At 34.1% G+C, this 27,579-nt stretch overlaps 1 pseudogene; it reads right to left on the reverse strand.

Moving 5' to 3' along the window:
• Positions 1 to 17,768: 17,768 nt before the first annotated feature.
• On the reverse strand, positions 17,769 to 27,316 carry LOC149172226 (serine/threonine-protein phosphatase PP2A-2 catalytic subunit pseudogene; annotated as a pseudogene).
• Positions 27,317 to 27,579: the final 263 nt, after the last annotated feature.

Raw genomic sequence — 27,579 nt, forward strand, 5'->3', positions numbered from 1 at the left:
ATATATATATATAAAAGAAATGGTTAGCTTTATAGCTGAAGTAGGTTAGCACCTTTACATTCAAAAACAAAGTTTCTTACATTGCCTTTCAATACCGTTCAAGTTAAAGCTTTCTTATAGATTAAGATTTTTTCACTAAATACATAACAGAAATTATCGCGTAGATCTCCAACAATCTCTATTGAAAACAACAAAATTGCAAAACATTGTGTAACTAGTAATTGATGAAGAAGCTACTCACTACCCTCCTCCTCATTCCATCTGTTCTAGTTTGATCGGCATCCATTTGTGGTGGTGGATCTGTTGTGATTCCCTGCCCCATTCCCATCGGTCATGTGTCTTGTTCGGCATGCAATGGTGGATTTGTTGAAGCTCCACTGCCTAACCCCTCTTGTTGGTTATCCTGCACTCTAATCTGAAGCTCTCTAAGGCCAAATACCTCCTCAACCACTTTAATGACAGTGATTTCTAGTGACACTTCCACATTATCCACCTTGTAATCCGACTTCTCCATTTTAGTGAATAACAAATATATTGTTGCCTCTAGATACTCCAGGTCTTTCTTCAAGTCCCCAAGCTGATTTCATACCAAACAATGTGGGAACAAGCCTCTATTACTACCTGTTCTCCTATTTTAGACACCAGCTTTGAGACCTCCTTTTTTATCACGTCCAACTACTCATCTAAGGACTTACTAGCACCATTCCCGCTTGTGGAAGCCATGTGTTCTACTCTTTTCTCTCTAATGCTAATCAGTTGCAGTTTTAACACGAGTATCCGACCCTTTAAATCCTTACCTAAATCTGAGACAACTGTAAGGGAGCTCTGATCACATTGAATGTTTACATCTTTTCCTCGCTCAAATTGGTCTTGGAAACCCGTTGCTACAACCGCCAATTTGAGATCATGTGTGACTGAGGATAACTGATCTAGTTCAAAAGTTGTACTACTAGATCCGAGCCTAGTGTGAGTAGTTAATATCTTGTCATCTTTACTCCACTTGTCCTGATACCTAGCAATACACCTCGTGTATTCCCATCTAATTGCTTGATAAGTGGACTCATTCACCCAAGATTGGCGTTCCTCAAGGCTTTTGCGAATCTTGGGATTAAAAACATGTTTAAGTGGGTTATCAGGCCATAATTCCCTCTTAATGAGAACCATGGTAACTATCATCCTTTGATTAAGTGCATTCATGGGATATGACATTCTTTTGGCTTATTTTGATCTTCCATAAGCATTCCTTGGGCCAAATTTACCCCAATATTAGCCTGCTCATCGACTAACTGATTATTTTCCCTTTTTACATGATAGAGATCAAAATTTTCAAACCTATCTAGAAGGAGCTTTATCCGATGATATATTGGAGGAAAATCATTCTCCATATGATCCTTCATCTTGTAGTATTTTTGTATGATAATCAATGAATCACCAAAGACACTTATGTGGTGGATACCCTTTGCAAATGTGATTTTCAATCCTTGCTAAAGACCTAAGGCATCTGCCTGATTATTCGAGGCAATTCCTAATCCCCATGCAATTTTTTTTCTCTATTTCTCCATCAAGGTAAAGAATAACTCGCCCCGCTCCTACCTCCCACTGGATTACCTTTCAATGCACCATCGAAGAAGAGCTAATGCTTGCATAAGGATCACCTCCATAACATAAATTGTTCTCTTGACATGTGAATTAGAAAAGGAAAAATATGATTACGGGACTTGAAGCTACCTGCATGATGAGAGGACCTTTTAAGTTTAAGCCACTCTTTTTCATTATTTGATAGGTCTTCCAATTCGGTCGGATCAAATCCCCATGAAGTTATGACTTCAAAGAGGAGTTGAGTTGCTTTCATGACTGTTGTGGTTGGGACCAGCTTGATATCATTAAAGATTGCACGATTTTGCGAGAGGCAAATAGCCTAGCACAAGTACTTGAGAATGGTTGTCTAGCATCTAGATATGTCTGAGTTGGAGCATGATTCCATGGGGGATGGAATCTCCATTTCTCAAACATTTCTGACCAATCAGAGGGGATAATTTGCATTTGATTATCAAGATGTAGAGAAATTCTCCACACTTCAGTTGAAAAAGGGCATTGGAAGTAGACATGGATGATATCTTCTTCAACTAATCCACATAGAGCACATATTGAAGGCTCATGTATGCATGTGTTTTTTAAATTCTCTACGGTCAAGATCTTTCCATGGACCAGTTCCCAACAAAATATATTGATATTCGGAAGACCATCCTTATTCCATATTCGGTTTCATATCTAGGAGGCCTGGGGGTGTGGGAGTTAATTGATCAGATATTCATAACCTTCTTTCATTGTATAATGAGTCTATTTACCTCCCAACCAAATTCGCCTATCCAATCGATGAGAAGCTATTGGTGCAAAGCCTTTGAGCACTTTAATCAAGGTGAGCCATGGTTGATGTAGATGAGGCGAGTGATTGGGGCAACTCCAACCAGACTAGGATCCATTTTCATTCCATACTGAAATGTTAGGCAAGCTTAGGAGTCCTTGCTTCTCTATCCATATTGTGAGATCCTTGACATCTTGACTATCATGTGCTAAGATAGTTGTAGCATTATGTCTAATGACTATGGATTATAACATGATTATTTGTAAAAGTTGATTTGAAATTGATAAATATGATTGTCTTGATATTTTGAACATGTGGTTGACTTTTGTGAGCATGATGCAGGGAGTTGCATGGCAAGGGAGGTTGCCATGAAATCTTGAAGAAGGCTCGGGTTGAGCTTTCCCTAGGAACCATGGGGATTGAGTCATGGTGTTTGTTGTTAGTCTTGTGCTTTTGGTCTTTTGCGATTGTTGCACTTGATTTGAAATTTGATTGTGTCTGGTGCATAGCTATGCCACTTTGTTTGCGGAGTCATGTTGTTATTGGTTTTTATGGTCTTCTTCTTGTTTGTTTCTTGTCTTGCCTTTTGTGTTTTGAGTCTTGGGAATTGGTTGGGAAAGAGGAAGAGTTAATGTAGCTCAAGGAGAGCTATGTGGTACTCGATAGGTGATGTATGACTCAGATGAAGCTTTGTCCATGAGTAAGTGCAGTGGAAGGTAAGACTATGACTGTCGGTTGGACTGGCTGGGTCCATTGTGGTAAATGGATGGTGGCAATATAGACATGAGAAAAGTAACTAGAAAAGGTAGAGTAAATGGACCTGAGGCGTCAGATGCCTTGGCTATGTTGGGAACTGTTGTTCTCAATATCATGCATGAATAAAGGAAATTCTCTTAACCTTGACCTTATGTTATCTGACAATTTTGTTAAGATCATGATTATGTTGATGTTTATATATGTATACATTTATGAATGTATGTATGTCGTTGTCTAACAGGATCATGATTGTTTTATGCTAATGTTTATATACGTATGTATGTATCCATGTATCTATGTTACTATCTGACAGGGTTGTCAAGGATCATTCTTGTGGAAAAATGATTTCTTATGTAGGGGAATGACATGAAGAGGTTCCTGGTCTTATGAGGAATCAATTGGGAAGAATAGTCACGAAAAATATGCGAGGTCAATATCATGTGGATATGATTTGATATTGTATACTTGTATTATGCCTATGTCTATGTTATAACAGGTAATGTTGAAGGATACATCAACAAAGTGAAAGCAGTGTGGTCTGTAGCATGTTAGGATAAGCATGGATGAGATACCGGAAGCAAGGTTTCTTGGTAAGGACAATGTGATTTTGGATGTGTGGTACTACTGTCATGCATATGTTGTATATGTTGTACATGTTGCATCTATGATGTGTGAACTTGTGTATACATAGCATGTGTACATGTTATTTATGAAATGTTATGTACATGATGGTACAAATAGGGTTGTGCAAATATTGCATATGGGGTGTTGTATACATATTGTACTATCTTCATGATGTATATGCAGTGTGTGTGCGTATGGCGCTCTATGCATGTTGGATATGTAGTGCTGTGTACGGATGATGCTACGTACATGTTGGATATGTAGTGCTATGTACACTTGGTTTTGCGTGCATGTTGTACATATGGTGCTATGTACATATGGAGTTGTGTGCATGATTGTACAAGTGGTGTTGTGAGCATGTGCTGCCATGTACATGTCGTACATAGGGTGCTATGAGCATGCGGTGTTGTGTACATGTCGTGAATGTGATGCTATGTACATATGGTGTCACATACACATCATGCATGTGGTACTGTGTATGTGTGGTATTGTGTATACATTGTACAATGGTGTAGTGTACATTTGGCATTGTGTACACGTTGTGCAGGTAGCGTTGTGTACATGGGATTTTGTGCACATGATGTGCAGTTAGTACTGTGTACATGTTGTACATATGGTACTAGTTTACGTGTGGTATTGTGTGCGTGTCGTCGATGCTGTGTTATGGGCATACAGTATTATGTATGTGCATTATGTAGTCATGGAATTGTAGCGTGTGTACTTGTTGTGTTGTACTCTGTGTAGGTACATGTATTGGGTGGTATTGCACATCAGGTATAGATGGAGGCATTGTATTGTATATATTGGGTGTAGGTGTACGTGTTGTATGCCAGGTGTAGATGCATGTATTGCATGGTGTGGTATGTCATGTGGTTGTATGTGTGTGTGCACACTATGTGTCTATGCACATGGTTGAGGAGAAGGCACTAGGTGTTTGTTGGTGTAGAAACCGAGTCGGAGTGCGTATGGAATAAAGACAAAGGTAGAAGCTAAGGATTGATGAAGGGATAAGTATCAACATTTTATTTCAGTTTTATTAGGCATGTGATTTATGACTATGGTATATAATGATTATATGTGATCTATGATTCTGGTTCATGATGATTACATGCGATTTATGATTTTGATTTATGATGGTTACATGTCATTTATGATTTTGATGGTTATGTTTGAGCTAACCTGATGTGATATTTTTATACATGTTGACTTGGTCAAATATGCTTAGTTTGACTTGTTGTGACAGGGAGCAAACATGATTGCAAATGTATCGTATTGATGAGCTACCAATGAGGTAAGATGTGAATTTATTTTAATTTATTTTAAAACTGATGGAAGCTATGTGCGTGGTACAGGAATCATGAACATGCCTGGTTTGGTAGCTGAAGTCAACTACAGGAATTAGCATCTTGATATGGTGGTTTGGTGGTTGATTATGGTGGTTTGGTAGTTGCTTTATGATGGTTTAGTATTTTATTTATGTTGGCTTAGTATATGCTTTATGGTGATTGATATATGCTTTATGATGGTTGATATATGCTTTATGATTATTTGATATGTCCTTTATGTTGGTTGATACATGTTATGTAATGTTTTGATATATGCCTTATGATGTTTTGATATATGATATGTGATGATTAGTGTATGATTGATATATGTTTGGTATATGATTTGGAATATGTTTTGGTATATATATTTTGATGATGTTGTTATATGTACACCCATGTATGGATGTAAATATCGTAATGAGATATGTTATAAAGCTCCACTATGCGGTATGGGTGTAATGCTATTATGCTATCATGTGGTTATGTTATCATGATGTTATGTCATATGAGTTTTCTTAAGCAGAATGATCATTGTAAATACCGTAATGAGTTAAGTTATAAAGTTCCACTATGTGGTATGTTGTCATGTTTCTATGATGTTTTGATTTTGAGTAGATCTTTCATTGTAAATACTGCAATGAGCTATGTTATAAAGCTCCATGGGCAACGTGTTTTTTTTCATAAGTCTTGTTGGTTATAGGTGTCATTGAACACTGAGGACGGTGTTCCCCCAAGGGGGAGGGTTTTGTAATAGCCCTGATGAAAATTCCATGTAAAATATATATAAACACCACGGATTATGGGAAACGTATTCCAAGCTGAATGTTGGGAAATACATCCTAGGGGGTGTTCATTTGGTTGTTTATGGCTAAGGAAATTGGCAAAGGCAATGGCTAAGGCATTAAAGAGGCAAAAAGGTATTTTTTCACATTTATTTATGAAAATAATGGAAATTAGGAGAAAAGGAAGGTGAAAGGTCACATTTTTCATGTGAGGAGGAAATTGAAGGAAAATAATGGAAAATGAAGAAAATAGAGGCCTCATTAATAAGAAGGCTTATGAGGATCAGTGGGCAAGACTAGGTCAGTTTAGATTTGGAGCTCTCTCATTATTCTCTCTCTCTCTCATACTCTTGGTCACTTAGAGTTTCCTTGGAGCACTTTGGCATTGGAGCAAGAAAAGAAAACAAGGTAAGAGGAAGCAATGATCAAGCACGGAAAGGTAGGATCAAGCAGTTACAACAAGCCTCATTGCAGGTATCAACTTGCATCTGTATTTTCCTTGCTAGATTTGGCATGCACGAGATTGCATGTGTATTTTCCTTGCTAGTTTTGGCACGCATGGGATTGCATGTGTTTCTTTTCTACCATGGCATGGGTTTTGCAAGGTGTGACAGTATTTTCAGCCTAGCCTTGCCATTTCCTAATAACTTTGAGGAGATGGGTTCTCTCATGCGTTTTGTGGGGAATGGACGGATTGGATTTAAAGCTGAGTGGGGTGGATCTCTGAATTGACAAGCACATGGTGGTAGTGGTCCCCAAACCAGACTGAGGATGCACAAAGCCATTGGCCTAGTAACCCCTAAACCGGATTGTGGGTTGCAGTAAAGACAGATTGTGTGACTCAGTGGGCCTAGGAATCCTTGCCGGTGAATGGCGAGATATACAGTAAAGCCAAGAGGTGGATTTTATTTCCGTTGGGCCTAGTGATTCTGGGATGGAATGCACAGTAAAGACTAGAGAGTATGTATCAGTGTAGGGCCTAGTGATCCCTGGATCAGACTTTGGATGCACGGTAAAGCCTGAGATACTAGGAGGCACTCAAATTCCTCACGGTGAAGGCAGAGAACTATGGTGGCATCCACATTGATTGGTGTTTTTTGATGTGTTCTATGAGTCCCACATTCATGCTTGGAATATGGCACGGGGGTCATTGGATAAAGAAACACTTGGCTCAGCCAATCTATGGTTGGGTGGAACGTGGTAGTCCCGTCCCCGGTTGGTTCATTGCATTTATTAATGAAAAATTCATTCCCTTGATTTTCATGTGAAAATGTACTGATATATATATGGATTTTGATGGCTGATATGTTTATTGTATTTTTGTTCCTATTATGTTGTTTATATGCACATTTACCTCGGAGGGTGTTACAATTGAAAACTTATTAAAGATTTATATCAAAAATAATATTTATTTATTTATTTATTTATTATTTATTATTAAAAGAAATCACACACACACACACACATATAGATATAGATATAATAAAAATTATTTGAACTGAAATATTATTTCAACTGCTAGCATATATATATATATATATATATATATATATATATATATAGATATAGATATAGATATAGATATAGATATAGATATAGATAATATAGATATAGATATATATATATATATATATATATATATAGATATAGATATAGATATAGATATAGATAATATAGAGATATATATATATATATATATATATATATATATATATATATATATATATATATATATATATATATATATATCAACTGAAATATTATTTCAATTGATAGCAGCGACATGGATAGCACTCTACAAACACATAATTGAATATACAAACTACATTTAATATAAATAATAATAATAATAATAATAATAAAATAAATAAATAAATAAATAAAAACATGATAAAAATAAATAAATAAAATCACATCATTCAATAAGTTTTTGTTATTCCTAGGAATAAAAAATAAATAAAGAAATAGGAGATGGCACAACTCTTTTACAACGGGAAAAGAAGACCTACCAAGAAAAGTAGTTGCCTTGGTTGTTGCTAAAATGTGCAATGCAGCAAGTCTGAATACAACAAAAATTGCAAGAAAATGTAGCATTATAGCTTGTCTGGTTGCTTAGATACATACAAAAAAATATCAACAAAGTACATAGATTTGTATAGACAATATCGTTGACAGAAAAAGTAAGAAAAAAACAGCATTTGGCTCTGCAACAACTACTTGAAACCAACAACAACAATCTACATGATTGAGAAACACTGAGGACAAGAAAAATTGAATAATTTCATAGCAATAAATCTTGAGACTAACGCCTTAAAACTGAAAAGGAGAAATATGTATTGTTGATTGGGTGGCATTGATAATGTTGGAGCTCAATTTAATTCACAAATGCTATAGGGATGGATTGACTTCTCTATAAATTGTTGTCTATGTATTCTTCATATATAATGATGCTTGGGTCTAGGAATAATGGGCTTTTTGATAGCTTATGTGTTGTTTTACTATATAAGCCTCATGGACACCTTGATTCGTTCCACTGTTCTATATGGCTCAGAGATTTGGGGACCGTCTTTACTTGAGTCAGACTGGGCTTCAATTGAGAGAATGTAGATTCTTCTTCTCCACCGCATCATTAGGTACAAAATGATAGTGTCGTAGCACATCATCCTTGCAGAGTTTGGAGCTCAGCGCTTTCAACTTGAGACGGTCTTCAGATTGGTTTCATTCTTGCATTGTGTCCAGGGCTTGGCAGACTCGATAAAGAGTAGGGATCGTTATCCTTACTTGGCATATTGCTCTTCTAAGACTATTGCCCGTTCTACTCCCTTAGGCCGAGCTAGATGTTGGTTTATAGAAGTTTCAAACCTCTTAGAGTCAGTGGGAATTCAGTTGGATCGTCTCCCTCCTTTCTGATATTCCTTAGATGCTCTTGGTCACCTTTTACCTACTAGACAAGAGTTAAACAAGATCATCAGGGAGGACATCTATAGGCAGTTCGTCCAAGTCACCTGGGTCAATCCTCTAGGAGGGTTGCGCCCAAAGATGGCCTTCTATGTTGAGCACTTCTTGGAGTTGAGAGACGAGCTCATTATTCGACCCCAGTATACGTTTCACCACTCGATGCATGCTCTTCACATTCCTCTAGGCCAGTTCAGAGTTTTCTCATAGATTTCGGATAGAGATAGACCACCAGGTGGATAGACTATACAGAATTTGCCAGGTATGTCATTTACAGGAAGTGGAGACCGAGGTGCACTTCATCCTTGGATGCCCTGTCTACTACGAGATCAGAGGAAGGTTTCATTGCTTGTTCATAGATTCTTGGACCCTCGCCGACTTTTTCAGGTACCCCGATCAGAGATGTTTGGCCCTATATATGTAGGAGGCTCTTAGGTTTCAAGCGCATATTCTTTAGCCTCCCATCAGACTAGACCCCACACAAAGGATCACGACATTTTTCAGGGTACTACCTTCAAAAAGGGGCACCAAGAGATCAATTGATATGATTACGTATCCAGACTCCAGATCAGTGAGGATCCGTGGGACCTCACCCTGTGACATAAGAACTCAGTAGCAGTTCCGTCTCGGATTCGTTCCTGGGAGACAGACTAGGTCCTATAGCATTCAACGGCGTGTGAACCCCCCAGGATACAATTTAGTGGACAATCTGCATTTGCCATCGGCTCTTCATCAGGCTAACAAACTTTGTTGAGTTTCTTCCATGTTATTCATTCAGCCTCAGATGTCAGGAGAGATGGGTCTGATTCTCAGACCTGTTAGCTCCTAGATCTTCTCCTCTAGGGCCATATGTTGTTTTACTTCATGCATTGTATCTTTGATTTACTTCATGCATTGTATCTTTTATAGGAGACTATTTGGTTCTCTCGCTTTGTATATACATAAGTGTACTCAACAATCCCTTTGACCTACTTTGTGTTCATTAGTTGGACATAAATATAATTATCTATTATCTTTATCTATACTCCATGTATATGTGTTGAAATGTGATGGCCTGAAAAAATGATTTTGTCTTTTCAATTCTAGATTTATATGCCTCAAGGTTCAAGACCTCCAGATGTGCCTTCCATGTCATCTGATCTATGACACATTTTGAATCTCTGAGAATTAAAATCTTTTTTATGTTGTAAATCGTAGCAACAACATTAAGGCCCACATTGCAATCAACTTTTCTTTTGTGTTCGTCCATGCACCAAGCCTATTCTAAAGTGGAGAAATCTACTTTTGTTTATTTTAATCATTCCTACTCTCCCCCACCGCAAGCATTCCCTTGAGCTGCTCCATCAAAAAAAGGCTTCTTCTCTGGGTTTTTGATTTTTGTTTTGGAAACAAATCCCTGAAGAGAGAGATGATCTTTGTGGCTTGAAAGAGAGTACATTTCCTTTAATGGTTAAATACGATTTTGTTTCCTAGAAGCCACAGTCCCCACCCTACAAAAATGGGCAGCGCTTTAACTGTTTATACTTCTCCACCCAAAAGAATAACAAATCTTGAAAAGTAGACATGATTTAATATAGACTTTAGAAGCACAAAAATTTACCATATTTGAGGTAATAGTGTGCAAAAACTTAGAATAAGGTAATACCCTGTTCTCTCTTCAATAACATATTTTCAAGATAGCAGTAAGCGCTCTCTCACAAAATGGTGAAATATACTTGGTTGCCCTGTACAAAACACAAGTTACAACAAAGAACAAAAACTTATCATATTTGAGGTAATAGTGTACAAAAATTTACAATAATGTAGTACGCTCCTGTTCTTTCTTCAATTGCATATTTTCAAGATAAAAGTTAGCGCTCTCATACAAAATGGTGAAATATAGTCGGTTGCCTATAAGCCACTCAACTTGCTTTCAAACAAAACTCATAAACGTTAATTACAGGATAATTGGTTGCTTTGAATCCAATAACTGATATTATCCTCTAAATTACTTATAAACATACTTAGTTGACTTTACCGACACGAGGAATAAATCAGAGCTTTGACGTGATGATCTTCTTAACTTTCAATTTTGGTGGGTAAAATTAATGTCGGGTGATTAATTCTCTTCAAAATATGGAATTTTTTTTAATATATAATAAATATCTATATGAAAATATTTAGTAATAATTTAGTAATATATATTTTAGGTCTCCGGATTTTAGTAATAGTGGTAAGTTAACCTGGACTTGCCTAGAGTGATATTAATGGCTTTACCCATTACTAACTTATAATTAAAAAGATATTAATGACTTTCCTTGTTATTAACTTGGTGATTAAAAAGATATTCATGAATTTCCTCGCTATTAATTTGATAATTAAGAAGTTTTAAAAAATGCTTTTAGGATCTATTACATGAGAGTATTATTTATTTATGTTTTTCGAATCAACTAATATAGTCAAGTTTTGAAAAATGTTTTTAGGATTATCACATGAGAGTATTATTTGTTGATACCTTTCTAATCAATTAATGTGGTTCATCATTAAATTGATAAGATGAAAAAAAATTGATCAAATAAGAGTATAGAAAAAATAAAAGACCACAAAATAACCCTACGAAAATTTATTAAAATAAATCAAATTCACTATTAAATAATAATAATTTAATATCAACCATTATTATAATTATTTATGATATTAATAAAAATAATTTAGAGAATAATCTTTATTAAAATAACAGTATAATGGTATTAAAATAATTATAATATAGTATTAAAGATAATTAAGATAAGCATAAGGAAAAATAAATAAAAAATAATTAATGTATTGGAAGTACCTTCACACATTTTATATATAAAATTAATTTTATTCATAATCTAATAATATATTTTAAGATTTTAAAAAATATATATAACTGTTTTTGAAATAATTTATATAATCTAATAATATATTTCAAGATTTTAAAAAATATATATAACTGTTTTTGAAATAATTTATATATTAAAAATTGGGAAAAACATAAATATAAATTGTATTGAAATTTGGAAAAAACATAAATATAAATTAAATTATTCTCGTGGTTGAAAATAGATTATAAATAATATATTTTAAACCAAATTTAATAAATAAAATGTTAGGCATACTATTTAATATTTAAAATCGCTTTATAAGCATTGCAAATCAATTTGTTATAGCTTTTTATCATTTTATATCCTCACATAAATCCAATTTGAAAGTTTGTAAGTTTACTTTATTATTAAAAGACCGGTTATTTTAAATATAAATTTATAGTATAATTCAGTCATAATTATATAGCACTGTAAATATGCTTCACAAGGTTTGCTTAGATTTTTAATTATTATGTTTCTTGGGCATGTGAATTAAAACTCAGACTTTCCAGTTTAAATCAAAGCAAGCACCCTTATTAATCTCTGCTTTTTTGGGACTGCAAGAATTATTGTAATTATCTATGTTCTTTTCATTAATCCATGACCATAAGTCGAAGTTTATTAGTCTATTTAACTTAATGTTTTTGACTTTAGTCCCTGCAACATTTTTTCGTCGACATATGAGCTTAGTCCTACTGTTATTTCAACCGATAAGATACATTGAAACTTGGGGTAAATGTCAATTGATATAGAGAGTTTTAATTTCAAGTAAATAATGCTAACATTAATTCGTAGGCATTTTATGTTTATAATTAGGAGCACATATTTTTTTGTTTGCAAGGGTGTGAAGGGTTTACAAATAGCTCACACAGGTTTGCATTCAGTACTCCACTTGGCTTCACGTCATGAAAATTTTCCTCCATTTTCCTTCACTTTACATGGTTGTCTTCACTTCTCTTCATTTCTCAGTTGTCTTCATTTATCAGGGTGAGCAATGATGGTGATTCATTAGGCGAGCATCGAAATTTGTTGTAGCACATATCTGCTCGAGAAAAGCTTGGCCATATGCTTAGGGGTTATCGCCATGTTCTTGAGGGTTTTGATATACCTGCGCGGGAATTATGGTATTCCTACAAGGTAATATATCAATACCTAGCAGCACACCTTCTAGTTCATTATGTTAATGAAGTAGATTATGAAGTTGGTTCAACAGTGGGTTCTGCAGTTAGTGAGGTTTATGATAAAGATACATCCCTGGTCCTAGGAGCATCTATTGTAGCTTGACCCATTGACCTAGTTTGTTATGCAGTTGGTTATGTTAGTTCATCGGTCAAGTCAATCCAATTAAAAAAACAAGCATATCCATACTTATTTAGAGTAGAGCATATATTACTTTATTTAGTAGAATGAGTAGTTATACTACCCATACATTTTTTACGTTGTTCGTGATTTCAATAAGGGTAATGGAGACCCAAAAGTTGGTTCTATAATTGTTTAATATTGACCTTGATAATGTTAATTAAGCTCTGTTGAGGTGGGAACTACCCACTTTAACCAGTTAGATAAGGAACCTCTAAAAGCAAACACAGACAAAATTGTGAAAATGGTTTATACTAAATAAACAATGATAAATATATGCACCAAACTTCTGGGATGTCACATGGCTTTGAATTCACTTGCAAATCAATGATATATTTATATTCGTAGTTATTCTAGAGCATATTTACATTTGTAGTTATTCTAGATTTGTACTTATTTTAGAGCAGTATGTTCTTTGGTCTCCTCTGCTGAGGAAGGTCATTCATTCAAATAAGAATTTTTACTTGTCTTAGGGATGCAAGAATAAAGAATATTGAAGTTGGTCTTAATAAAAAAACCCAAGTTCAAGTGGGGAAATTTATCTGAAATTGTAGAGCCCTAAGAGCCTCTATGCTTTGGGAGGGTTGATTGTTTTTCAAATGGTAACTGTGTTATATTTTATTTTATCCTAAAATATTTCCTACAAAATGGTTAACAGAAAATGCTTTACTTTTATCCTGAAATCAAAATATTCAAAATATTATGATAATTTCTAAGAACACTTTACCTTCTTTACTTGTTAAGAAATAAAGCAAATGCATATCTAGTGGTAATCAAGCAAGTAATCAAGTGGTTTATTTTCGGATTAAGTCTTGTAAGCAAGCTAGCCTTGCGCTCTTCCTGAAGATATACAGGGGTGAGGCTAGGGAACTATAGTGACTTAGTAGTGTTACTTCTTCATGTTGTAGGCATAGCAATAGGTTATTGAAATCTCGGTTGTTTTCCTTGAAAGTGAAATCGCTATACCCAGAAGGCCACTATGTCGGCTATGATGTCTAGAATAAGGAAGTGCTCCGAAGGCATAGCCAACTTTCTACCTTGCTACTCGCTTCCGACTGACTTGCTACTCATTCTAGAGGAACTGGCTTGCTAGTAGCTCTGTTACTGCTACTTGAGAGACCAAGAAAGTATATAAGATCTTATAGGGGGTTTGGGATTATCCCCAACCAGTCTATATTAGAAATCTTGTTGCTATTTTACCCATTAGTAAATTTACGAGCAATCAGCATGCACCTTAATTACGACATACTCTAATTATATCGGTGATATCATAGTTAGGCTTTGAATTATATGGACCTGTAAGTAAATGTAATTTGTTCAATGAGAACGAATGGATTACATATCATAGAACTAGTAAACTAGGGTAGCTTACAATATTCCATTATAAATGGTAGTAAAAAGGAATTATATATAACTAATAGTCTAAAATATCGTGGTTAATAAACTAATATGCATAATAGTAGAGTAATTAAAGGTTGTCATACTACTATGATGGTTCGAGCATCCATAGTATATGTTATACCATGCAGTAGCTTATAACGTAATTACAAGCATATTTGTGGTTATTGGAACAATAGGATTACTTAAGAATATTACTCGTGTACTAGCTTATACCTTTAGCAATTATATATAGTTCATCTTGGTATCTATGCTCTAGTTGAATTAAATATAGGCAAAACAATAATTCACATATGATGAACCAAGAATAGTATAAGAAGAAAGACACCCTTAATAAAATTTTGTGCTCGAAAGCACAAAAGATAAAAAATATAGGTTCGTGAATCCTCCAACTCCAAAATGGACATTTAGCTAAATCCCACCCACACAACTACAAGCCATATGCCACCTTACCAACCCTACCAGCTTCCTCTAAGTAAACCCAATACTCAAAAGAAATGTGTTGGTGGTCAGCAACTGCAATATGGGCGGTGCTCGATTTAGAATCCTTGAAGCCTCCATAGAAAAAAAGATCTTTGGCTTCCTCCTCCTCTTTAATGGCTCTAAAAAAGAAATCATAGCTTGCGTATTTTATGTGGTTCTGTTCTTCCCTAATTACACAAGTAAGAAACTCCTAACATCGAATCTTATGATCTGGTCTCGATTTTCCCTAGGAGGAATCTTGATTTGGTCCAAAAGGCTTAGTCGGTGTGAAACCCACTAAAATACAGGTGGGAAAGATAATGTGTAACCTTGGTGAGTGAAATTTGTCAAAATGCATGCCCATGTACTACCATTGTTGCCAACTTATGGTGCTTTGGTATCACCAAGTGCATATCTAGTTGTTTCGAGAAGCATGGGATGCGATTGTCATTTTTATGAATGACCAACATATGGAATAGTCATTACACACGAGACATAAAAAGTAGTGAATAACATCTTTGTGTTTAAATTTCCATTAATTTTAATTCTTCCACATAATACACTTGCAGTATCAATGTTGAGTATGTATGATGAGCATTGTATATCATGTTATTTGAATTCTTTAAATTTATAAACATTATAATTGTATTTTAATATAATGAGTAGTCATAGTAATCCTACCTCTTTTTCCATATCATTCAATAACTTGCTTTGGCCATTGTTTTATGGAAAATTCTCTTCTGCGAACAAAAGTGAATCCCCTAGTTCTAGTGGCTGATCTAGAAACAACAGAGATAAAAAAGGAAAATGTTTTCCTTAGAGAAATTAAGAAATGGAGGAAATGCCTACCTAAAATCCAATGCTAGTCTTCCTCTTCTCTTGACTTGTAGACTTTAGGTCCAACTCCAATTACTGTAAATGGAACCTGGAATCCTAATCATGACAAACAAGAGAACTACAAGATATCCATAGCATAAACTAGTATCTTTATTCAATGAGTCAAGTGGGCATTGAATTACATATGCATCAAATAGACACAAAGCATAGGAAAACAAATCTTCTTGTATTAATGAAATGTCAGAGAATATTACAACCCTTTTTGTAGTTCTTGCCAATTTAGAATCTCCCACCAAACTTGTCCTTCCTTAGCCACAAGAAAAACCTTTAATCACAACTCAAGGATAGTAATGGATCCTTAGGATGAAAGGCAACCGCACCATGGCATAGCTAAGAGTCTCCAAAAGCCAACCCAGACTCTATCGGAGGTAGTGAATTTATAGGGTAAAAGTGGTAGTTTAGGATTTACAAATCTAGGCTTGAGATACACATATGAAGGAGGATAAGCTCTAATGATAAGCAATACGACCTCTAGAGTAGGAATTCGAGATCTCTACCCATGGTAAATAGTTAAAACGACCTTAGAAGCTTTTGGAAGGAGGAGTTTCATAAATATTTTTTATTTTTTCCCCGAAATTATAGAACCATCGCCCTGCAAAGTAGAGTAACTTGTGTTGGTCAGTGGAGGTGCTTAGTTATGCAATATGTGACCATCACAGGTGGACTAAAGTGCATGGTGCGTTGGGGCCAAAAACATGGTTTTTAAGCTGATAGACCCAAAAACTCATACTTTTTGGAGACATTATGCTTATGGCTTTGCAAAGAGATAATGACAAAGTGTTAAGGATGTTGATTGATCTGGGCTTTTAGACCATAAGATTGGGTGCAAAAAAATGACCTATAATAGATGCCACATTATTCCACTTAATATATTGCAAAAAAGTATGTGAATATAAATTCTGTAATAGTTTATTAATCCAATGCAAAAGAGTATATGAATAGAAATAGAAATTATGTAACTGTTGATATTTTATTTTATGGCGGTGATTATTCTGAAAGCTTTGTCCATGAACAAAAAGCACACCTTTCCGAGTGGAACTGTCATGACAGTTTTTTATAATACTTGAATAAATCCACACAATACAAGTTCCTAAGGGATAATATACTAATGGATACTATTACTATTAACGAACAAATGTTAATTGCCTATTAACATATTCATAGTTGCATGAAGCCCCATTAATTTTTTACCACATTGTTTATTGATTTGAGTTTCAATGATGAAATTATAAAGGTCCTTGAGTGACCCCTCCTATAACTGGATGTAATAAAAATATTCATGACCAAAGATTCTCTTCCTCTCATTTTCTTTTTAATCCAAACAAGTTATCCTTTCATTTTTTATTTATTTCGTCGGTGTATCTTACAATAATTTGACAATAACATATTAGACATTGTCTAACAAAAATCAACTATGATCTCCTTCAATGACATTGTGCAATCATGTCTCTTTCCCAAACCATAAAGCATCAGATTAGCACTAACATCTCAGGTTAAGGATACCTGGTCCATGGGTGCTAAAGAAGCAATTTTATCTGTCACCTGAGTTATTGTATCCAAGTTTGTGAAACATAATATTTATGGTCGAATTTACAAATAGAACTTTTATCTATTTGCAGTTTTTCTCTTCCCTGCACTTTACCTTATCCCGAACCCATAATGTTGGGACTAAAACAGGTTCTATCCCTATCAGAATAGAAGGGAAAGTAGTCATTTTCCATTTTCCACCAAAAAGTGGGCATTCTAAACTCTCGATAACAAACTTTCCTTACACAAATGTAAGGAAATATTTTTCTTTATTCTTTCTTTGATTTCTATGTAAGTTCATAAAAAAGGTACAAATGTTTTCGCTTTTCTATAATCTGTGTAAAGAAACATTCAAATTCGACAAAAGAATTCTCTAGGTTTCTCAACATATGTTTTTTGCATTTAAAAAATTCCAAAATATATGAAAACCCTACACTCTTGTAAAGCAAAATTATAAAAAATAATCAAGCATCTTGCAAGTCATATAAGGTTCAATTTTCTTTGGTTTTGGCTCAAATTGAATAAAGTTTTGCTCCATAGTCTCACCAATCTCCATTATAGCTTCCATGTTACCACACCTATAACCATAATTTGATGTGCTGGAAATTGTAACAACATTGTTACCCTGACACCAATTGAAATGCTCCATAATGAGTGGGTCTGCTCTTGCAACCAAATTCAGACCATTTTTCTAATTGAATTAGGTTGTTATGTTCTAACCAAAATTATATCCAGCTCCTTTAGGTGAAGTACCTCACTCACATCAGTCATATGTGTCTGACTAAAGTAAATCACACATAGGTCCTTCATGTGGTACTTCTTGAATGCAGTTAGGGCTCTTATATTATCGTGTGTCCAATGAGGGCGAGAGGCCACCATACAAGTAGAAGACCTAGCTTGCTACTACCATGGGAAGGTAGTCATACATATATGAAAAATACTTCCACACATTTTCCTTCCCATACTTTCTTAAGCTCTCATCATAAAATCCATACACTTGAGTAATCTTCCTTCTTTCATGGTTTCCTTGTAGCATGGTAATTCTATCCCTGTAGCTCACTTTCAAAGCAACCAACAAGGACATGATCTCAACATAGTAGTATCCACGACCAACATAGTCACCCATTAACAGATAGTTGGCATCAAGAGATTTACCACCAATGTGAAAGATCTCTATTAGATCATGGAATTTACCATGGTTGTCTCCACAAACATCAAAGGGACATTTCACTGGTTTGACATTCCATTCTTCCACTAAAACAACCCTTTCCTGATCAAGCAGGCCCTTTACCTCCTACTTTGACAATGGCTTCCATTCTAATAGTTTTTGTATATATATATATATATATATATATATATATAGATATATAGATAGATAGATAGATAGATAAATCCCAATATGAAGCATATCTGATTCTATAATTCAAGGATCCAATCAAATCCAACCACACTAAGATTAGCAATAAACCAAATTAACCTTGCAACACAAAATTGAGACCACTAGACAACTCCAGATCTTCTAGCAGATGACGTTTAAGATCAATTTCTGTGTACACCCTTTTAGTTTCAACGCATCCCAACAAACATGCAATTGTATGGTATTGAGAAATTGGCTATTTTTAGCAGCACAAATTTAGCGGTGCTCAACGACATCTAGTGGGTACCCAAGACAAACCTAGCTTATTTAAACCTACCGATGAGATGTAATAAACTTGGTTGTATAACCTTTTTCTCTACTTGTAAATCAAAATATTATTTCACAAACCCTCTCACAATTCATCCCTTCTCTTTCTCTCATATAAATCTCATACTTTGGAAATTAAGCCTCCATAGGTATAACCATATTAAACCACAAATACACAGTTCTCGCAAGTCCTTCAAATAAGGAGTAAGGATGACCTCTTCTATGCATTTGTCCAGAAGAAATCAGAGCATACACTACTGAGAAGTATAGCAAGAAAGTCTCAATTTGACTTTGCCAAATTCGAATTTCCACATTAGCAGACAACTTGGAGATAGTTAACTTAGGTGAAATGGCTCTTGTCACTCAGTTAGCTTAGTAAATTCAAGTTAGAGGGATTAGATTTCAATTAAGCAAGTGTGATTGCTTAATTTTAGTAATCCATTTTACTTATTTCCAATTGTATTCAATTAAACTAGTTCCAACTGTTGATAGAACTAGTGTAAGGTCAATTGTGAAGTGGGACAATAGTCTAACTTAGTGATCATCCAATTAATCGATCAATCAAATCAAAATAGCTATGCAAGAAATTTGAGCTCCTTAGTTGTGGTGGAGATTCCAAGGCAGTGTACAATTGATTATATACTAGATTGAGTGTACAGTTTAGAGTATTGGTTAGGTGATCAATCCTTGGGAATTGCACAAACAAATAGGGGAGAAATAAGGGAATATTTCCTTAGGAATTACACAAGGAAATATGATCAAGTGCAGGTAGCGCGAGTGAAAGCAGAGCGAGTTCAGGCAATACGATTGTAGGCAACACAAGTGCAGTCAAGGCGAGTGCAAGTCCAAGTAGAGTAAGAACAAGTTTACTTTTGCAATTTTTCCTCAGAGTGGGATATCACAATAGTAATTATTTCTAAATTCACTTGATTAATGCAAATGGTCTTAAGGGGTTGTTAGCAGTTTCTTTCCCCTAGAAACATTCGTATACCTATGTATTTGATGATGCATGTTTGCACATGTTGTTCTAAATTATGACTCTAAGTTCTGTAGAGCATTAGAGGAGAATTGTGTCTCTTCATTTAGATTAAATTTCTTGATCTATTGGAATTTAATCACTATATTTCTACATACGCTTTCTCTAGTAGGAATCATGCAAAGGTGAGATACACTCCCTGTTTGGCAGGGACTTGTTTCTTAGCAACAATTCTTGTTGTATTATTATCAATTCCTATGCCATTTCATATATAAAAACTAAACTAAAAATCTAACAACATGTAATAGACTTAGTGCTTAACAATGGGATGTTTTTGTTAACGAGTATGTAAGGTTGAGATAAATTATTCAAGCGGGAATTACGAGGGTGATTATTGATAAAAGGGAAACTTTTGCATATATAGAGGGGGGATGCAGAGGTTTCTAATGTTTTATTACTAGCATAAATTATATAAGCTTTAGCATGTGAGCCAAACTATCAATGAATTCACATATGATGGATGAATTGAATCTTATTTGTAGAAGAATTCTCTATTACATTTGAGGAGAATCCTTCTTTACATTTGAGGAAAATTCTCCATTACATAATATAAGAATTTTATATATTTGGAATCACACATAATAATATCCCACTTGAGGAAGAATATAAGCTTATGTGAATATTGTTCTTACTGATTTAGTCCCAAAAATATTTCATCACCTTTATATGACACCAACTATGGTTCTACAAATCTCTTGCTTATCCCTTGGGAAAATCTTTGTTAACATGTCAGTTGGATTTACTCACGATTTACTTCTGTTTGTATCTTCTCTAATTGTAGTAGCCCATCATCCATCACTTGGAAAATCCAATGATATCTAACATCAATGTGCTTTGTCTTGTAGTGAAAGGTAGGGTTGTTGGCAATATGGATTGCACTTTAGCTATTACAATTTAGTACATACTTTTCTTGGTACAAGCCCAGTTCTTCTAAGAACCTCCTCATCCAAATAATTTCCTTGCATCCTTTAGTAGTTGCAATATACTCAACCTTTATAATAGAAAAAGCCACCACCTTTTGTAATCTTGATACCCATGAAACTACAACTCCTACAAATGTATAGATGTAACCTATGTGTATCTTGTAGAATCCATTTCACCTACCATATAAACATCTTTAAATCCTTCCAATAAAGTATTAGTACCTCAAAAGAAGAAACAATAATCAATTGAGCCTTTAATCCATCTTAAATTCATTTAACTACATCCTAATGTTCCTTCCCTAGATTTGTAGGAAACCTACTTACCACTCTCATTGAATGTGTAATTTCAAGGGGAGTGTATACCATTGCATACATTAAGCTTCCTATAACTAAAGCATATGGAATCTTAGAAATTTCTTCTTTTTCTTCAATGCTAGAGGGGCACTGATTAGTCATTAATTTGAAATGAGATACAAGTGGTGTACTTACAAGTTTTTCTTTAGCCATATTAAATTTTTCTAATACATTTCCAAGGTATTGCTTCTGTGATAGAAATAGTTTCTTTCTTTCTCAGAAACATATAATATGCATCCCCAAAATTTGGTTTTATACTCCTAAATTATTCATTGCAAAGGCATGGTTTAGCTCTTCTTTCAATCTATTAATCATCAAATTATCTTTTCCAACAATCAACATGTCATCAACATATAATAATAAGATAATGAAATTGTCATTTTCATCTCCTTTATTGTATGCATGATGATTCACATTTAATATTTTAAATCCATGATCAAGCATATAAGAGAATTTTTTTATGCCTTTGACAGGGACCTTGTTTCATACCGTATAACTCTTCCCTTTTTAACAAAACCTTCTAGTTGTTCCATAAATATATCCTCTTCCAAATATTCATGTACAAAGACTATCTTGATATCTAGTTTCTCTAATTATAAATCTAGAGTAGCTACAAGACCAAGTACTACTCGTATTGATGACAATTTAACCACCTGGGAATTTTTTCTTTAAAGTCAATACCTTTTTCTTGCCTAAATCCTTTCACCACTAGTCTCACTTTGAACCTTCGTTTAGTTTTATTTCCTTCATGTTTTATTTAGTACACCCACTTATTCTTAAATACATTTTTCCCTTGTGGTATTTCAACCAAATCCCATGTCTTATTATCATGTAGGGATTTTATCTCCTCTTGCGTAACCTTTTTCCACTTCATACATTTTCTCCTTCATATGCATCCTACAAACAAGTAGGTTCACCTTCCTTAGCAAATAAAATATATTGTAAGGGAGAATAGCTTTGTGAAGGTCAATGTGGTTTGGTAGACCTACAAACTGATAAATTTTTTGGCAATATTTCTCTTTGTAGTGTCATGATCCGGATTATCCACAGTTTCTTGTTCATTCTGCCGACGTTTCAAACCCCAAAGGGGGTCCATCATCAGGACAAATCAGATAGAATATGAATGAAAGTTTATTGAGAGAAGAGAGCCTTGCGACCTGGATATAAATAAACCAAGAACCCTAATTTTATAAAGAAACCGACACATGATTTCTTATCTTTATTAATTATTATTTTATTTTTATTAATTATTATTTTATTTTATTTTAATTATTACCATTGTTTTAACCCTAAACAAATAAGTTTTATTTATTTATTTTGTACTTCTTTTATTAATTATTTTAGTTTTAATTGATTAATTCTTTTTATTTTTATTTAATTAATTAATTTAAATTTTTATTTTTATTTGATTAATTAGTTTAATCTTAATTATTTTAACCTTACTTTTAATTAATCAATTTTCCAATTAATAAATTAATTAATTAATTAACTAATTTATTAATTAATTTATCTAATTGGAAAATTGATTAATTGGAAAATTAACTAATTTATTAATAAATTAGATAAATTAATTAATTAATTAATTAGTTAGTTAGTTAATTAATTAATTAATTAATTAATTGATTGATTGATTAATTGGAAAATTGATTAATTAAAAGTAAGGTTAAAATAATTAATACTAAACTAATTAATCAAATAAAAATTTAAATTTAAATTAATTAATTAAATAAAAATAAAAAGAATTAATCAATTAAAACTAAAATAATTAATAAAAGAAGTACAAAATAAATAAATTAAACTTATTTGTTTAGGGCTAAAACAATGGTAATAATTAAAATAAAATAAAATAATAATTAATAAAAATAAAATAATAATTAATAAAGATAAGAAATCATGTGTCGGTTTCTTTATAAAATTAGGGTTCTTGGTTTATTTATATCCAAGTCGCAAGGCTCTCTTCTCTCAATAAACTTTCATTCATATTCTATCTGATTTGTCCTGATGATGGACCCCCTTTGGGGTTTGAAACGTCGGCAGAATGAACAAGAAACTATGGATAATCCGGATCATGACACTACAAAAAACTTCCACAGAAGCTTAAAATCTAAATTTTTTCTGTTAATGGCTACTAATTTTGTTCATGTTTTTGTTCTTATTTTTCCTCATTTTTGATGTGGACTACCGAATCCAAAATAGTTTTTTTTGTAAAACTAATGAATCACACGTTAATCAGATTATACATGTGGATTTCGCACTGAAGGTCCCACTTACCTGACCAATCTCTGTCGATCCCACTTTGACTTTTCTACTCCCTGAGTGCTTCAATCTTCACCGTTGATCTCGTTTACCCAAATCCAATGGATATCATGCGATATCGTGCGATAACTAGCACAATAGATAGTAGGTCGAGAGCACGCGAGATAAGTGGTTTCTCCATGCTACGTGTTGCCACCTTAGGTTAATCACGCGATTTAGAAAAATACCATTTACCATTTTTTTCCACGCGATATACCATTTACTGTTTTGGAATACTGCCCACGTTCCTTTATAATGAAAAAGGGTTAGCGCTTAGTCTACAGACTTGAAATAAAACCCTTAATGCTATTTAACTGATATTTTCAATAAAACGCATAAATGGAAGAATAATACCCGGTTAGGGTCTAGAACACGGATACACAGATTACAAAGGAATTTCTGCACCAGGAACAACACGTACACACCACACTTAGATCAATTATTCAAATAAATAGGAATTACAGAGTCTTGGCCCTCTCGGCTCGATTACATCAATTTGTCTGACCTCTATTTCTTTCACTCTCAAACCCTATCTATTTTTTTTCCTCTCGCTTCCTCTCCTTTTTTTTCTATCATTACATTTTTTTCCTCTTTAATGGATCAATCCTATTCTAAGTGCATTTACAAATCAATCTCTATTTTTATCAGTTCAATAATTAAATCCCTATTCTCAAGCTTTGATACACACCTATCCTAACAACTAATCACCTATTCTAAAATAATATAATGTTCTAATTATTGAAATAACTTAAGGAAAAAATAAATTCGAGAGATCCAACCCTCTCTACTAAAAATTGATTTGACCACTTAGGTCAATGAAATTCATTTCATGTTAGCCACAACATGTGAACATACAATCACATTGTTGGCTAAGTCCAGATGCTCCTGCATCAGACTCCCGGGGAAGAAAATAATCATTCATCAAACTTTTAGGATTTACTCCATACTTCTGTAATTCTGTTGTTGTTAACCAACTGGCATCCTCCATTGGTTGTCCCTTCCATTTGACTAGATACTGAAAATAAACCTGTCCTTTGGTTCTTTTGGATACTCTTTTCTTCACAACAGCTTCCACCTCTTTCTTGACTGTCTTTGGCATTTGTTCTTCCCAATTTAAAGTCTGAACTTCATCTTCTGCAGGTTCATCTTGTAGCTCTGACTCTGTCTCTTTGTATGGATACAAATTTGCAACATTGAAGATAGGGGATATTCCAACCCCTTCTGGCAATTCAATTTCATAAGCATTGGTTGAAAACTTTCTCACAATTCTGCATGGCCCTATCTTTTTCATCTTTAATTTGTTGTAAGTCCCAACAGGAAACCTTTCTTTCCTCAAGTACACCATCACTAGATCACCCACTTGGAATTATTTTTCTCTCATCTTCATATCAACTCTCTATTTATATTTTCCACTATTTTGCTACAATCTATCTTTGACATCTTCTTATAGTCTCTACATCTGCTCTACAAACTCTTCAGCTTTTGCACTTCTTGTCTCCTGTTTTCCCAAATTTCTAAGCTCATACACACCTCTTGGATTCATCCCAAAAACAATCTGGAATGGACTCATCCTAGTACTCCAGTTTGGAGTATCATTATAAGCAAACTCAGCCTGAGCAAGTGCTAAATCCCACTACTTAGGATTTTTATACACTAAACTCCTCAATATGTTTCCCAGGCTTCTATTTACCACTTTGGTCTGCCCATCTATTTGAGGGTGATATGTTGAACTAAAACTAAGGTTGGCACCTAGTTTCTTCCAAAGAGTTCTCCATAAATGCCCAACAAACTTTGTATCCCTATCAGACACAATACTTATAGGCAATCCATGTAACCTTACAACTTTTGAAAAAAATAGATTAGCAATATGTGTTGCATCACTAGTCTTTTTGCATGCAATGAAATGTGCCATTTTAGAAAATCTATCTACCACAACATAAATGGAATCATTTCCTCTTTGAGTTTTAGGTAATCCCAAAACAAAATCCATACTAACTGCATCCCATGGTCGGTTTGGTATTGGTAATGGCTGATATAATCTTGTGTTTTGGCTTCTCCCCTTAGCATGCTGACAGATCCTGCACTTCTCAACAAATCTCTTAAAATCAATTTTCAGCTTTGACCAGTAGTAAAAATCATTTACTTGAGCAAAGGTTTTGTCTTGTACAAAGTGTCCAAATAACCCTCCACTATGTTTCTCCTTGATTATGTTTTCCCTCATAGAACATTTGGGAATACACAGTTTCTTACTTTTAAATAGTAAACCTCCTTGGATAAGATAATCCAACCACTGGCTTCTATTATGAATTGTTGGATTTTGTATAGTTGCATAAATATCTTTGAATTCTGCATCATCTCTATACATATCAACCATTTCTTCAAATCCTACAACCCCAAATTTTAATTATTGCACAATAAAATTTACCGTGCTCAAAGCATCAGCCACTTTGTTCAACTTACCATTGGTATGTTTAATCACAAAAGTAAAACTCTGCAAAAACTCCACCCACTTGGCATGCTTCTCGTTCAATTTTGGCTGGTTGTTTATGAATTGTAATGCATGATTGTCAGAATACAATACAAACTCCTTTGGTAGCAGATAATGTCTCCATTTTTTTAAAGCTTTCACAATAGCATAAAATTATTTGTCATAAGAGGAATATTTATTCTTAGCTTCATTTAGTTTCTCACTAAAGTATGCTATTGGTCTCTATTCCTGACTTAAAACTGCTCCAATTGCAACTCCACTAGCATCGGTTTCAACTTGGAATTTTTTTTCAAAATCAGGCAAAGCTAAAATTGGTTTTTTTGTAATTTTCTTCTTCAGCAACTTAAAATTTCGGTCTGCTGCTTTTGTCCACTTGAATGGCTGATTAGTTTTTTTTATTGTTTCAATAATTGGTGCACAAATCTGACCAAAACTTCTGATAAATTTTCCATAAAAACTTGCAAGACCATGAAATCTTCTTACCTTAAATATGTTTCTTGGAGTTGGCCAGTTCCAAATTTATTAGACTTTCTCAAGATCCATTTTCAGACCTTCTTTAGAAACTACAAACCCCAAATAGATTAACTCTTCTTTCATAGAACTACATTTCTTCATATTTATTAGCAGTTTTTCTTTCTGCAAAGTTCTCAGAACCAACTTAAGATGCTCAATATGTTCCTCTTTGCTTCGACTGAAAACTAGAATATCATCAAGGTAAACAATGACAAACTTTCCTATGTATTTCTTCAAGACTTCATTCATCAATCTCAAGAATTTGTTGGGTGTATTAGTGAGTCCAAAAGGCATCACTAACCATTCATACAACCCACTGTTTGTTTTAAATGCAGTCTTCCATTCATCCTTCTCTAATCCTTATTTGATGGTATCCACTTTTCAGATCTATCTTAGTAAAATAATTTGACCCACTTAAACAATCCATCAAATCATCAATGCATGGTAAAGGAAATCTATACCTGATAGTAACACATGCGCCATTCACCACCTTTCTTTGGACTGAGTACTGTTGGTACAACACATGGACTAATGCTCTCTCTGATAATCCCTTATCCATCAGTTCCTGCACTTGTCTCCCTACTTCTGCATTTTCTTGAGGAGTTAACTTGTATGCTTCTTTATTTGGCAAACTTGCTCCAGGTATTAGATCAATGTAATGACTAATATTCCTTATTGATGGTAATGCATTTGGCAACTCAGCCATAATAATATCAGCAAATCATTCAACAGAGTTTTGATTTCTTCAAATAAATCATCTAAGTTTGTGGAAGTCAAAATTACCTTAGGTCTCCCTATTACAGCAAGATGTATCTTTTCATCCTTCTGGACTTCTTGCAGCAGTTCTTTCCCATTTAGTAGCATAACATTGTTTCCAAGCGCTTTTATACTTGCTTCATCCTTCAATGGCAGCAGTGTGTGTTTATTTCCATCCTTCTCTAGAGTGTAAGTGTTTCTTCTCCCATCATG

This window comes from Pinus tabuliformis, chromosome 4_2 (genome assembly GCF_031772625.1).
Source record: "Pinus tabuliformis cultivar Carrire ecotype Pingquan chromosome 4_2, CPIR1, whole genome shotgun sequence".
Classification (NCBI taxonomy): domain Eukaryota; kingdom Viridiplantae; phylum Streptophyta; class Pinopsida; order Pinales; family Pinaceae; genus Pinus; species Pinus tabuliformis.